Raw genomic sequence first — 15,851 nt, 5'->3', positions numbered from 1 at the left:
ACTGCAAAGGTTAATAAAGTTTTCCCCGGAGTTCTTCTTTAAAATTTGTTAAGGTCAGGTCAAGTTCACTTTCTAGATTGTAGTGGTGTTGTCACTCACATACAAAAATGTGGGCAATATTTATGTTTTACATACATTATTTGAGAGTTAAATTTAATAACAACGTAACTTATGTGACCAGGTCTTTTTGGTGCCAAAATAGTGGTGACTGCACGTGGTCCAGTGGTGCTTGGATTGAGATGTACCTTTCAAGATCTGGATAACCAGGTAATGTATGTTCTCCGTAGCCTTGCATACACGTATGTGTATGTTCTCCGTAGCCTGGCATCTATGAAGAGCTGTCATTTCTACTTCTGTGTTACAATTATTCATTTACAGGTCATCTCTCCTTTGCTGAATTCTGATCTATTTGATGTGATTCAGACGGCCACTGAAGGTAAACTTTCCTCCTTTTTACCCGCATGGATTCGGGGCACAAGTCTATCTTATCCTTCCTCAAAGCAAAGAGATATACAGGGTAAGCAAGGTTCGAGAGTCAGTGCAGTACTTACACACATTGATAGATATTCAGGAAAAGCTTTTTTTCACCAGCAACTCACATTTCAGATGGATGGATGCTGCTGGACTCCTTCAATCTTTTCTCATGTTTCTGGGGGCTCCAGTAGTGTGGTCCACTGTTATTAATGAATCTGCCCCTTTCCCGACACATTTCATCACAGGCATTCTCTATAACAGAAAAAGTTTGAATTTGGTGGTTGAAGTGACATCTCCTGATAATGGACAGGACAGGGGATGGAAGTGTTATAGAAATATAACAATTTTGTTATCCAATCACCAGCACCTTGAAAAGCGTTTTTTCCCTTTAAATTAGGACTTTTTTTTATTTTTGGATAGAATGGTACAGGGTGGAACGTCTATCAGTTTTTTCACTGCTGTCTTTGTTTTCAGTGGAGATATTTTCCTTCAATTCCTATCCTGACTACACCTACGAAAATAGAAAGTATAAGAAAATCTTCCCAATGGGGACACAGGCAGCATTACAATCCTGATAAACATTTTGACCCTTTCCATGCTATTCAAAATAATTGTCCCATTTAGCTTCAGACTGAACCGTCTACTTAATACCCCATACACACCAGGTCCACCCTTACTGCCAACATCAGCATCTCTGGCATCACTGTCTTTTGTGTACAAACACTAATAGACTTCCAGTCCCATGCCATGGCACTGTCACATATCCCTCCAGAGTTCTGGTCTATGGCTCCCTAAATAGGGTTGATATGATAAACACTTGAAGGGAGTGTTTTCTGGCATTTTGACCACATAACCACTGCATGGCTGCACCTACTCTCTCCTATTGGACTTTTTGGCCATAATGGTCCCTTATGACTTAGAACAGACAACATGTCTAACACTATTGCACTCCAGAGAGTAATGAAATGAGGCTCCCATCACAAAACTGAGTAGAAAACAATACAACACATATGATTGTCATGTGATGTCATAAGTTTATTTATTTGGTGAAATCAATTACCATAGCCAGACATCGAGATCCAGAGGAGCTTCTTGCCATGACGAAGATGGGAATATGTGAGCCCACTGAGGAAGCAGTCAGTCCTTACCCTAAAAATGAGATTGGATCCTTTGTGGCATTTCCAGGAGCTATTTATAGCAAAGATTGTGGATCCTTAAATATACTCCACCAAAATACAGAAAGGTATGTGTATGTATGTTTTCAGAATATACATCAAATATTTTACCATAAAAACAATAATGTAATATACTGAGTAAGAAAATCCAAAGATTTCTGTGTAACTGCTTTCGCTTTTTCACACAACAGGTCCAGTCCTGAGATTCCAAATGAGACCCATGTAGATGTCAATTCTGCTTCTCACGCTGCAGAGATTGGATCTAAAGGTATCGCCTCTGGGCCATGTTCATAAATGAAACACCTCCCAATGGAAATACAAATTGTTCCTAGTTATATATTTTTAGCAGTCTGTGTTCCAATTAATCTCCCTTTATTTCTGGGCTCCTGTAGGAGTGGGTGTATGCCAGAGCACACAGAGGAAACCAACATGAATAGAGGGAGAATGCAAAAAAAATCCATCTAGTAGATATTGCACAGCCTCTGAATAGGAGACATTTCAAGGACTATGCAATCTGAAAATACAACATTCAGACTAAAAATTAGTACAGTAAACTCTCAGTTATCCGTTATTCAACTAACCAGAACTCTCATCCGACCGGAACAAAAAATCCTCTGTTCTGCTGATCTGTGGCATGACATATGATGGACGGTCTGTGAGAAAGAATGGAAGTAAACACAGCGGTTCTCTTAGTCTTGTCTCCCAGACCGCGAACGTTCCAGGAGAGAACAGACAACTTACGAGTCAACTGCACAGGTGTCATGACATAGGTGGCAATAATAAACAATCATGTAGCGTGTGATTGTACCCCATTGAGCAGCAGGAGAGGATCGACAATCCGAAGGTGTCTCCATAAGGCTAGCAAGGACCGTGGCAAAAACAAGAAAGTGACAGTCTCATTGTCACAGGTCGGCTAGAACTATGAGGTGAGTGAACGACTTTCGTCTTCGTCTTCCGAGCACGCTGGAAAACCTGCCGTCTTGGAAGACGAATGAGGCAGTGTTCCATTGAGGAGATTTTCCTTCACTTTTCCTGTTTTGTAGACACTGCAGGAAGTAAAAGGAAATATCTTCAAAGTGAGGGGGCTCAACTTTTAGGCAGCTGTTACCTCAACAAGTGTCCTAATTGGAAGATTTCCCCTATGTTCAATGACGGGTGACAAACATTTTGGATTTTTTTCTCACTTTCAGTCCAGATGACAGAGGTCACTAGGACAAACACAGAGGGTGAATATCCCCCAAAAAACCCTGATCGAAGTTCTAACAATTCCTGACTGTAAGAAAAAAAAAAAGTTTTGACTTTAGATACACATTAAGGGTGAACTCCATGCACATAACATTTAATTTAAATATATTCCTCAGTAGGCACAACAAATTGAAATCTAGTTTGTGTGCTCTAGATGCTTTTTAGAAATCCAAATATTATTTTGTAAAAGTAGTGGTGATATCATCACTGTGCTGCACATAGCCTGTGCAGAGAGCAGAGCTCTGGGAGGGGCACAGCATGCCCCGCCCAATACAGGCTGCCACCAGAAAACTACAGGAGGGGGCAGAGACAAGACCTGTCACCCTGCACAAGGAGAGAGAGTGACAGTGACCGGTCTTTATTACAGGAAGCTCCTGCACCAATTACTCACACTGGATTACTACACAGATCCGGAAGAAATACACAAAGCTCACCAAGATTCAAGGAAGAATACACAACTCTTGTATTTAGACAATATTTTCTTATCCTGGAGTTCAGCTTTAATGCTGATAAAAGTTGGCAGTTGTTAGTGGATATATAGTTTAAAAATCAGTATCTGTGCCTTTTTTCATGCATGTTCTGATCATCACCTGTCTTAAAAAATAATAATAAAAAGCCTCATGTTACATTTAGAGGTTAAATGGCTTTACATCTGTCACCAGTTTTGCTGCACAGCCTAGGTCTTTCATTTATATGTTTTATTCTCTTTTTCAATTCCCATCATTAGCTCTGATGAACATCCATCAGCCTTCTGGGAAGACCGCTTTCTTTGAGGTGAACACAGCTAAGTATACGAATCCAGTGTTCCTGTGCACCACCAACAGCATTGGGAATAAAATCAAGGTGAGCCAGTAGACTGACAACTGTGAGGAGAGTCCGTGATCCTATGCTGCTAGAGACGAGAGTGCAGGGCCCCATTTGTTGTGCAAGCTCTGCTCCTTGTATGATTAGATTAGAATTTCTTAACCTTTTTTCAGTCAAAGTACCCTTTAAAAGTATGCAAAATCTCAAGTCACTTAAAGTGACATTAAACCCTCAGATTTTTTAACATAAAACAATAGTGTAATGTGTACCTTACTGTAATCCATGGTTGTTTCCCTTCTCTTTGCTGCTCTTCCTTTTAAATCTGTATCTGTTCTCATGCTCTGCAGAACTTCTGTTTTGCAGCAGACTGCCTTGTCTCGGGAATGGATATATGGTGTCTGTGTATAGGTTTGTATAGGCTTGAAACCTGAGCCAGCACTACAGGAAGAGGCCCTGAGCTGAAAAGGGAAGTTCTCCCCAAGCATGAGAAGAGATAAGGATTTAAAAGGAAGAGCAGCAAAGAGAAGGGAAACAACCATGGATTACAGTACGGCACACATTACAGTATTGGTTTATGTTAAAAAATCTGAGGGTTTAATGTCACTTTAAGTATAAAATGTAAAAAAACAAAAACAACTTGGGGCCCTCCAAAATCCTATGTTACAGTCATACATAGAGTCCCCCTCTTTAACATCAGGGGCACCCCCTTCACAAAAGAAGCTCCACCCTTCACATCAGAATCCCCCTTCACATCAGAGCTCCCCTTTGACAACAAGAGCCCCCCCATTACCGAAGAGCCCCCTTCACATCAGAGGTGCCCCTACTTCACAACAGGAGCATCCCCTTCATATCAGGAGTCCACTCCACATCAGAGTCCCCGCTTCACATCAGATCCCCCCTTCACATCAGGAGCCCTCCCCACACATCAGAGTCTTACCAACGCATCAGGGGCCACAGCTGCGGCATCATGGCAGACGACAGGAGGCAGAGCCGGCCTGGACGGAGGTGAACTTCCAATCTTTTCTGAATGGACCCCACCTTTCTTGAATAAGCGTCATGCATTTTAATGGTGCTGGCGGCCAGCCTGCCTAGACCATGGAAAGGCTTCATGCTGTGTGAAAATGTTGACGCACCCTGATCGAGAAAGGCTGGATTAGATGATATTAGTGAAACAAACGGCTAGAATGCACAGCTGGAGGAAATATGTTGTCTGCATTAGATGCAAAGCTACTTCTTAACTGTATAGACCATGGGGCAAGTGAAGGAAGAGATGGTTTTATGTCCTGAACTATAAAGAGCCTCCAGACTACTCTCAATGTGCCTGGAACCCTCATCTGCCTAAGCTATCTTGTATTTAGCCTCAAATGTCCTGAGGTGGAAGGAAGAGGAAATAAAATGAGGAAAAGGCTATCATTGTCTTTTTTTGCAGTTTAGTGCGGCTCTAGGCACTGGCACAAGTAACACTATAGCAAATACAGCCCTGGCAGTGGTCTTGACTGTATCTCTGAACTCAATGGACTGTATACTGTCTAATATAAATTACCTGGGCACATACTGCACATGAACTGGAGTGATACCTTTTGCCAGTAAGGACACAGGTTTCTACATTTGCTGCATATGTGTCCAGCACAACAGGCTCAACAGAACTCAGCTGAAGGCACAGGGGCGCTTAACATTTCCCATGCTAACCAAAGAAAAAAAAGTTTTGGCTTTTCATTCACTTGTTCTATCATCTATCATTCATGCAAAATGTATTTTTTAGGAATTATTTAAAGCCGAACCCCAGGCAGGTATAAAAGACGCAAATGAATGCAGCTCTGCATTCATTATACATACTTAAATGCATTTTATAAATGCAAGCAGTACATTTTACTAGGCATCAGCCTCTTGCAGTCCTTGCACAGCAGAGCTCGGCGTAAGGGAGAGAGAAGCAACACAAGGAGCCAATCAGGAGGTGACTCCTGCAGGACGAAATTTACAGTCTCAGTTAATTTTTGGTGCAGATTCATTCAGAAGATTTTTTTTTTAAATCGTAATGCACTGCATGGCCTTTAAACTATGGTCAGCAGGCTAAGTAGGGCTCATAAAGGGCGTTTTGAATAAGCCAAGCCCCCTCACTAGACACGGGGGAGCACAGAGCCATAATGTCATTGAATTGGAAGCTGCTGCAGGGAAAAGGTAGGAAAAGCTGACAAACTGCATAGGAAGAGATTAGGTTCAGATAGGAAACTGTACTTTGATGCTGATTGTTAGCTCTTCAATCAAGCAATCAATCCCGTTGGGTTTTTTTTTTTGTTCTTATTTAATTTTATTTTGTGGTTGATTTGAGGTCAGTAGTCACTACTTTTAGCTGCTGTCCCATCCACAGCAGTTTTTGTTTTTTATTTGTTTTTTATTTATGTATTTGTGCTGCAAGGCACACTAGTTATGGGCCAATCACAGTTGTACTTCCTGTTTCACAGATTCATTTTGGACCACTCACAGTTATACTTCCTGTTGCACACACTAATTCTGGGCCAACCACAGTTGTACCCCTGTTGCACACTGATTCTGGGCCAGCCATAGTTGTACCTCCTGTTGCTCACTAATTATGGGCCAACCATAGTTGTACCTCCTGTTGTACACAGTAATCCTGGGTTAATCACATCTGCACCCCCTTTAGTATGGTAATTACTGACCAATCACAGCAGCACCTGCTGTAGTGAATCATAATTATTGACCAATCACAGCTGTACTCCCTGTGGTGCAGAGTAATTATTGACCAATCACAGTTGCACCCCCATGTTTTCTCTTTCTGCTCTGGCTTCAGGTAGCCCAGGCATGTTCTCTGCACAGGTTGGCAGCTCAGGACTTAGTGATGGAGTGCATGAACGACCTCTTATCCCAAGGAGCACAGACTCTCTTTTTTATGCCTTATTTTGCTTGTGGCAAGCTCCATTCAGAGGTTGCAGAATCTGTACTGGAAGGTCTGGCTGAAACGTGCAAAACAACTGGGAGCTCCTTGCTAGGTACGACATTTTTTCAGGTTTTATCAGAAATTATATCTAAAACCAAAACATTTTTCCATTTTGGATTAAATAGGGAATGGTAAAACCCCAGTCTGTTTGCCAACAGGAAGTGAGACAAATTTACTCTTAGACAAATGTTCCCGTAACCAGTGTCCCTATTGGAAGATTTCCGCTCTGCTCCTGTTCTGGTGGCAACTCAAAATTTGACATTTCCCCCACTTAATTTGACATTTCCCCCACTTTCATTTGCAGTGATAACAGTCACCAGGGCAAATAGAGAGGGTGAATCTCCCCAGCAGGTACACCGACAGGGGTTCTAACCCTTCTTTCCTCTATCCAAAAATGATAAAAAAAGGTTTTGCTATTAGTTGTGCTTTACGTTTGTCACCTCATCTTGGTTACATCAATAAATTCACATGATTGTCTTTTCAGAAAGAGCGATTGTACAGCGGTCAGTGATCCATCACGATGGGTGCTACACCCTGTCTGGATGTGCGCTGGGTGTAGTAGAGAGAGAGTACCAACTACCGCAGCCAGAGCAGATGAGAGAAGGAGACATGGTGATAGGAGTCCGCTCAACGGGTCTATATTGCAACAGCCTGGACCTTCTCAGGAAGATATTGGAGAAACACTCCTTCCAATACACCTCCACAGTGCCAATGAGCAATGGAACTGCTACTTGGGGTATTAAACTTAGGGGGACTTGTTATATAAAGATACACAAAGATTTAACTGCTGGAGATGGTGCTAGTTCCAGAGCAGTTACTATGAGTATTGGTACAAAGGTATGCTGTACCACGCACCTGCAGCTCTATAGCCGTCCGTTGATTGTATGGTGTTGGAAGTGTGGATTGGAGGGCAGATCAGGAGATTGCTCTGACTCATCTCCCCTCTGATCATTGAATGTGGATGTGAAGAAGCTGGTGAAGCAGATCTCTGCTTCGTCAGCTTCTTCGGGGGTCCCCAGGTGACATTTGGGGTCTAATAGACTCCTGATGTCTCAATAAAGAGAATCTGTTTGTTAGCCTCCTATGTGATAGCATTTAATTTAAGTTTAATTTAAGTTTAAAAAAAAAAAGTTTACAAATTAAAGTCACATATGATTTTTTTTTTCTACAAAAACAAAAAACTAATTTTAAATTCCCTCATCCCCATGTACATGCACATACAAACACAAACACGTGTCAGGTGCACCTACTGTACATGCAAAAACAACGATTGCACCAAAATGTTACATATCACTGTGAACGTTGGAGCAATAATTCCAGGGCCTTCATTTACTGTTAACACTAAATTGATGAGCTGCAAAAACCTTTCAAGTGTTGCCCCTGGCAATTTTGGGTATGGTAGTTTTTAGCGATTTCACAGGAGCACACAATTTTAAGGCTTGATTTTAAGGCACGTTTGGTGTCTATTTACTTGACGTGTCCCCATCGTCTATATTTTACCAAAAAATTGGGTGATAATAAATGTTTTATAACATAATGTAGGGAAAACTGGTGTTTTTTCCCCCAAAATGTGTGTACTTTTTTCTTTATGTAGTAAAAAATAAACCCAGTGGTGAGTTAATACTACCAAATGGAAGCACTATCTGTCCCCAAAAATGATATACAATTCATTTCAGTACGGCTTTGTGTGCCTGAATCAATATCAGTTAAAGTAACATGAATACTAAAAAATGGCCTGGACAGGAAGAGGGTTTAAAGCGGACCGTTACCCATATCTTTAAAATGACACACACACACACCTTTAGAAATGTTTAGTAATGACAATCTACAAAAACATACTTCTAGATAATTGCCGGCTTTGTATTCTTTGTATAACTTATTTCTCTTTCCTTTCCCAGTCTTCTCACAGTTGCCATGTTTACTAAGGGCAGATTACTAGCTCTCCTTTTACTTCCTGGATTTATGGCACATGTGACTAGGACATGTGACTATGCACATCATCTCAGGGGAGGAAAATGCCTTTCCCTGAGATGAGATTTCCCAGCAATGCTCCCAGGATGCAATGCTTGGGCAAACTGAAGTCATTTTGCCCTTTCAAAGCAGGAAGTGAATGCTCTGCAAGTGTAAGTATTTCACAATCACAGCATGTTACACCTGACATGTCTATGTTATTATTAATCATCATACATAGAGGGATGCATTGGTAGAATTGGAGAATTTTGAGTGTAAAGGTCCGCTTTAACACCTTGCTCTTCAAGTGATTAAACAAAGATTCTAGGTCTTGTTTGTACAAAATGCAGTATATATTTGCAGTTCCCCAGCTGTGTCAAAGCAATCTTTAACTTTTTCTAAAACCTGGAGTTTTTTGGTAATGCAATGCACCAGGATGTCAAGGTGTGAATTGGTCCTAAGAGGGCCTCTTCCTATTGCATTTCTGGGAGTGAAGGGAGACTTCCCCAATCATACACAAATTGGGGAAAAATAAGCTGGTGGTCGTTTTAACACAAAACATGTTTTTGCTCTACATACTAGCACCCGAGTGGGTTTTTTTTTATTTCTCTTAATGTCACCATTTAGAAGTTTTCCTCCTCACTACCTGTCTATTTGAAGTGTATTCTAGCTGGGAAGATTTCTCCTCACTTCCTGTCCAGGTGATGTGTATCAGACAGAACAGGAAGTAAAGGCAAATTTCAACAGGGACAAGGAGTCAGCATTTAAAACCTGACGGATGTTCTAACCATTTCCTACTCTATTTGAAACAAAAATGTTTATGCTGCACTGATATTGCTTCATATAGGTTCACTGATATTTCTTCATATAGGTTCACTGATACTTCTTCATATAGGTTCACTGATACTTCTTCATATAGGTTCACTGATACTTCTTCATATAGGTTCACTGATACTTCTTCATATGTGGTCACTGATACTTCTTCATATAGGTTCACTGATACTTCTTTATATAGGTTTGCTGATATTTCTTCATATAGGTTCGCTGATACTTCTTTATATATGTTCACTGACACTTCTCCATATTGGTTCACTGATAATTCTTCATATAGGTTCACTGATACTTCTTCATATGTGGTCACTGATACTTCTTCATATAGGTTCACTGATACTTCTTCATATGTGGTCACTGATACTTCTTCATATAGGTTCACTGATACTTCTTCATATAGGTGAAATGGTGTTGAGCTCTGCCTCGGTATACAGCCCAGCCTTACTCCAAGCTCTCCAGTCTGGCCACATCAGAGCCTGCATTCCACTTACTGAAGGAGGACTGGTAGGAAGCATCTTTCAGTACCTACCAAGATCCATGGGAATTGTTATAGGTAAGCAGTCACTATATGACATTGTATAAACTGGGCCTCTTCTGTTTTAAAGCTACAGCTGATGTTTTAATAATAAGTGGATGATGGGTGGAACCACCCAACTACTTGTTACATCTTTGGGGGGCTTTGCTGCCATTATGAACGGGTTTGACTCTAACTTCAGAGTCATCCATTTAGGCCTCATTTACACTTGAGAATGGGGTCTTACTGTACATTTTGGAGGGTGCAACAGAAGCAGGATGCTTGGATTGGCAGGATCTCTGGCGGAAGGAGTCCAGGAGCTCTGCAATGCAGGAGATTCCAACGCCAAGATTGTGGTGCCCTTAGCTTTCAGTGCAGCAAAGGCAGTCTGTGGCACAATACTTGGGCATGGGGGAGGTGAGAATGCAAACAATGAATTAACATAACTTAAAGAGACCCTGACCCCAATGTAGAGAAGTGCAGGTAAAGCACAGGAAAATCAAATGTTTTAAATGCTTATTTGCAGGGGTTTTCCTTTCCAGAAATTATGTTTATTTACTTTTAATGTGTCTAAAAAATGTGACTACTCCAGGAAAGTCAAATCCTTTAGCACAGTACCCTCCCTCCTTGTCATAGCCCATTCCTCTGCTAGGAGTGCCTAATTACTGTCTGTGCTGGCATAGCTCCTCCACTCCTCTTCTCTCTATATAGCCTTTTATATAGTTAAAAGGGGAGGAGCGAAGTGAAATGCTTCGGATGTGGAGTGTCTTCTGAGTGACAGCTCTGAGTCTGCTGGGGATGCTGACATCACATCCATGACCGCAGCATTAAGCAGGAGTCTCAGGGCCTTTGAATGTCCACACAAGGAGGGCTTTTACAGGTAAAATAACATGCCTAAAATATGTTAAATGCTCGTTTGGTAAGATTTTGTTGACATAATTAATCTAGTGATAGGGTTTCTCTAAGTGAGGGATAGTACGAGGGTGCCTGAAGGTTTGGCATCACTCAATGTGCCAAAAACTAACAAAGCCGATGTCCCGGTCCTGAAAACTAACTCTAATGTGGTGATGGTGGGTTTTTTCTTTACTAATGGCTGATGCAACTTTTCTGGACTATAGTTTTATATTGCCTTTTGGCAAAACCCACCAGGATCAACCATATCAGTCACTGCAAATAGCCAAACCTACGGGTGTGATAATGGGAAGAGTATTGGAGCAGAAGCCTAAGGTGCTAATATGCTAATAAAATGTGGAACATGGCAGATTGGGTGTTTATTACAAGCTATGTGCGCAAGGTGTGAAAATCCTAAGCCACCACATTGGCCAAATCAGTTAATGATGATACTGCCAGCAGCTAAGAAGGAAATATTTAAGGAGGCCAGATCTGCTCATGTATGAACAGATTACCCTTTGAAGGGACAGGCCACCCAAAAGTGATATTTTAGGTATAGGTAGTGCCTAACAGGCTAGATCAACCCCCAGCTTCTTCTATTTCTTGGACGCTCCAACAGTTAGATTTCCCTTCCATAAGTCTTTTCCTGTCCACCTGGCAGTTCCAGGGGTCTCTATCCATTTATTTTGTGTTCCAGCTTTTCTTTTTACATACTTATGGAAGGGAGAGTTGGGACCCCATCTAATTGGCTCAGCAATTGTGCAGAACCAGAAACACAGCACAGAGATTTCATCAATAGTGTCCCTGAAAGATATTCCATAGATAGTCCATGACTATCCAATATCTACCAAGAAGTGAAATATTAGTTATAGGGTCAGGTGGTCTGACCCTTTAAGAAGATGCTCTCTACTACATGCTACATTGGATAATTTCTGTACCATTTCAGATGCTCTGTGTTGGAAGATCCCTCCATTGTATTCCTGGCTGTACAAGGAGGGAGGTTTGTCAGAGCAGCAACTGGTGGACAATTTTAGCTGTGGATTAGGAGCTGTGATCATTGTGCTGAGGACCATGGCCCAGCAGATTCTAGCGGACATTCAGCAGGAAGAGGAAGCATGGTTGGTGGGAGGTCTAATCCAGCATACCTCAGGTAATTTCAGTACACATATCTCTGATATAGCCAGAAGAGACATCCTGGAAAAATAGAAATGTCACAGTGATATTCATGGTGGACTGTGGGGCCAGTTTATAACACCCAGTGAAATACATTTATTGCCCTGTAACAGTACAAAATATCACTTGTTATTTTTTACCACTAGACAAACTGGTTAAAAAAAAAAAATTACACCACCGTGATGAGCGTTCCATTCCCCAATAACCCTTTTGTTGGGATGACGCTCATTACCATACTATGCAGGCATTCGTGTGTTGCAGTGGCATTCATATTGAACACACTAAAGCAATGCACCTGCGTTACAGCATTTTGCACCACAAAGTAACACACTGCCGTGCGATGTGTTTCTGAAGAAGGGTCAGGAGCGGGTTCCTATGCGCTGGAGGTGTTGGTAGCCCATTCATAAAGAATGGGCTACCTTAAAGCAATGTACATTAACAAACAACATAAAGCATGTTAAAGACTCGCTTCCCGGCTTCCTGATTGTGTGGGAAGCAAGCTTTTCAGCCAATCAGTATCGGGCTGGCTGTTCGGCCGGCTGCAAGCTGATTGGGGAAGCCGCCTTCCGCCCAATCAGCATGGAGTCGGCTAGCCTGCTTCCCGGCCAATCAGCATGGAGACGACTTCCTGGTCAATCAGGAAGCCGGGAGGCGTGTCATTACTCCCTGCCCAGCTTCCTGATTGCACAGTAAGCTGGCTCCATGTTCCCCTACAGCACTGCCGGTCAAAGGAAAATTGGCAAAAGGTAAAATTGGATTTTTGTTTACGCCGTGAAATGGTCAGAATGAGGTCATCAATGGCTGCCTACATTTGTCTCACTACTTGTTTCTCTATATTTAGAAGAGGAGAAGCAGTTAATAAAACTTGTACCTGAGCCTAGTGAAAACAGCCTCTTGGGGCAGCTGCATGTGACACTAAATCTTAAAAATGCATTTAACTACCCTAACTATTAACAGAAATGGTGCTGACCCTGTCCTTCTTTCTGGAGGGTGGCTATTTTTGTTCCCCATAATCCCTGTGTGTGTTGTAAAGTAGGCACCGCTCCAAGCTCTCTCCTGTGATGGACTACAATCTCATGTTTAGTTTACTAATCTGTAGGGATGCACCGATACCAAGTACAGTACTCGGTACAAGAACAAGTACAGATACTTTTCCAGCTCCAAGACTAGACTAGAGAAAAATTCAAAAGTTGGTGGCAGCTGTCATGTGTAAGGAGCACACAGAGCTCCTGTGATTTGTACATCTCTGTTTTAATGTATGCTTTTGCTTTTATAAATATAAAAAAAAGGGATGCATCAATACCAGTTTTGCAAGTACTGATACATTTTTGTTTATTGTCATGTGACAGTCTTTCTATAACAATGTCAACTAATGATTTCAGGAGAGTGGTGGAGCACCAGAGCCAGGTACCACCTGCAAACCGCTGCAACCCTAGTAGTTCTCATGAAAATGCCAAGTATCGCTGCATCCCTACTGATCTGTATTGAGATTGTAGTCCATCACAGGAGTGAGCTTGGAGTGGTGTCTACTTTACAACACTCACAGCGACCATGGGGAACAAAAGCAGCCACCCACCAGAAGGAAGGACAGTGTCAGCACCAATTCAGAGATGATTTGAGGATCTATAGCCGAGTGATACACAAATAAGAGACATTTTTGGTAGTAGGGTGCTTGAATGAGAAATATGTCAAATACCAGCAGACACTAGAATAAAAATCCTAGCGCAGCATGTGACCAGCTGACGTACATGTAATGAACAGTCACTGTCCGGAGCAACTTGATCCATTCTGTCTTGCTTCTTATAGCCCTTCTTGGAAGACCCATCAATCGCTTCAGGAATTCTTATGTCATATTTATCAATAACAAAATCAAATTCTGTACAGCCATGCTGGTCCCCAGAGGGAAAATAAAAACGTAAAAAAGAGCAACTTGGGTTAAAGTAAACCAAAATCTAAAACCTTTTTTATCAGTTATGGATAGAGTGATGAAGGGTTAAATCTGTCAGTTGTGTTTTTCCCCATTTTGTCCCCCATTGGTGAAATGTTCCTTCACATCTTTCGACACCTCTTAGATAGTTGTGATTGGAACAAATGTCCTCATTGGAAAATGAGCGACTGAACAATGATGGAGCAGCAGCACAATTCGGAGTCCATGTTGGCGCATACTCTGTAGCACAGCCTAGTGCCGGCCGGCTCTCCCAACCTGAATCCTGCTACATACAAGAGCTCAATACAAAAATGTAGGCACTAAATAAACAATTTTTCTTTTTTATTCCACTTTAAACAAAAGTGCATTTTTTTACACATATTTGCCTTGAGTTCAGCTTTAACATTAGTAAAACCGATTACATTCACCTAATATTATATGTAGGCCTTTGATGATGTCAGAGGCCACATTTGAGCCCCCCTGTATCAAATAAGTTGACCCCCACCATAGATTGCAGAAAAGCTTACATTCTGTATGAAGTGAATCTACAGCCAACACTTTTTTAGATGTAGAACTGTCTGCGTATTTATTTGTTTGCCATTTCTTTACAGTTGGAGAAATGTTCCTTCATTTCATCTTTTGGCGATGTTGTCTCTGTGATAGCAAGTAAGGGAAAGCCTCCAACGGGGACACAGTTACAAAAAAAAAAGCTTGATACTGGTTCCGGCCTTTCCCTACTAATACAAATATTTTTTCTTGCTATTACGGTATGTCCCTGTTTTTGAGATATCCCTTTATGTCATTCACCAGGACAGGGAGAGGGTGGCTTGGTGAGCTGAGCTAAAGAGGTCAGTGATTTAAAGGCCTGATTTAAAGCTCATTTGCTGCTTGTAGAAGTGGAACTATGGCCTCCCATTAAAAGCAAAATATGAGACACAGCACTTAATTATGTATGTATCTGCGCTTACAGTTTTCTTATGCAAAGTCCCACAAATGCCTGTTGATCCTGCCAGTAAAGTCCACCAAAATGCAGCTTCCTGTGATGTGTTGGCAACGATGCTGCACTGCTCCTGAATTCAGTGTCACCCTCATGTAGGCTGTGCCTGCTTCCACTACAGTGGGAGGAGAAGATGTTGCAGTTTGTCTGGTTATCAACATTGTAAAATGTCTGTATATTGTCAATCAGCACCCGGCCACAGCTAACCCAGCCATTGCTTTCTGGATTGGCAGCACTGCCTCTGTTGCTGAAACCTCCCACTGTGATCAGCAGTGTCAGGGAATGTGTGAGACACAAAAGGAGGAGGATTTGGCTCAGTCAGGAAAGGTAAAGATAGCTTTTGTTTACCTAATGAGGCTGTTATATCACATAGTAACTGGATGCGGGACTGTTTAGATTCATTCATTTATTTATATATATATAAATATACATACATACATATATATCATATCAGAGCCTTTAGATGTACTTTAGGAATATGCGAGGGAAAATCTGTCGTATGGGTCACAGACAGCCCCCCAAAAAACTGACGGGGTTCAAACCATTCCTTACTCTGTTCTAAGCTACAAAACTTTGATTTAGATACCTTTTTAACATGGAAGACCACTTCTGTTTTATTTGATAAGATTCTCCACGTGTCCGGGTCAGTCATCTTTTAGAAGCTTTGAAAATCAACACATTCCAGCTACTGAGAACTGTCATTTTGAAGAAAACACCAGCTAAGATGTCGAAGGCGGCCGTATTCATATCTAATACAGGTACGAATGGGCAAATTGGGGGATTTTTTGGAACGGAGTAGGCCCAGAACCTCTATCGCTTTATCAGTTCTGTGCTGTGTGTCCCTGATAAAGACATATCTTCTCACTTTGTTTTGTACGACACTCCTCACCTGTGGGGAGATTTTCCTTAATTTC

The sequence above is a fragment of the Nanorana parkeri genome, unplaced genomic scaffold (genome assembly GCF_000935625.1).
Source record: "Nanorana parkeri isolate BGI_ZX_2015 unplaced genomic scaffold, ASM93562v1 scaffold284, whole genome shotgun sequence".
NCBI classification, from domain to species: Eukaryota; Metazoa; Chordata; class Amphibia; order Anura; family Dicroglossidae; genus Nanorana; species Nanorana parkeri.
The sequence above is the reverse complement of the archived record's forward strand: the minus strand, read 5'-3'. Positions refer to the sequence as shown.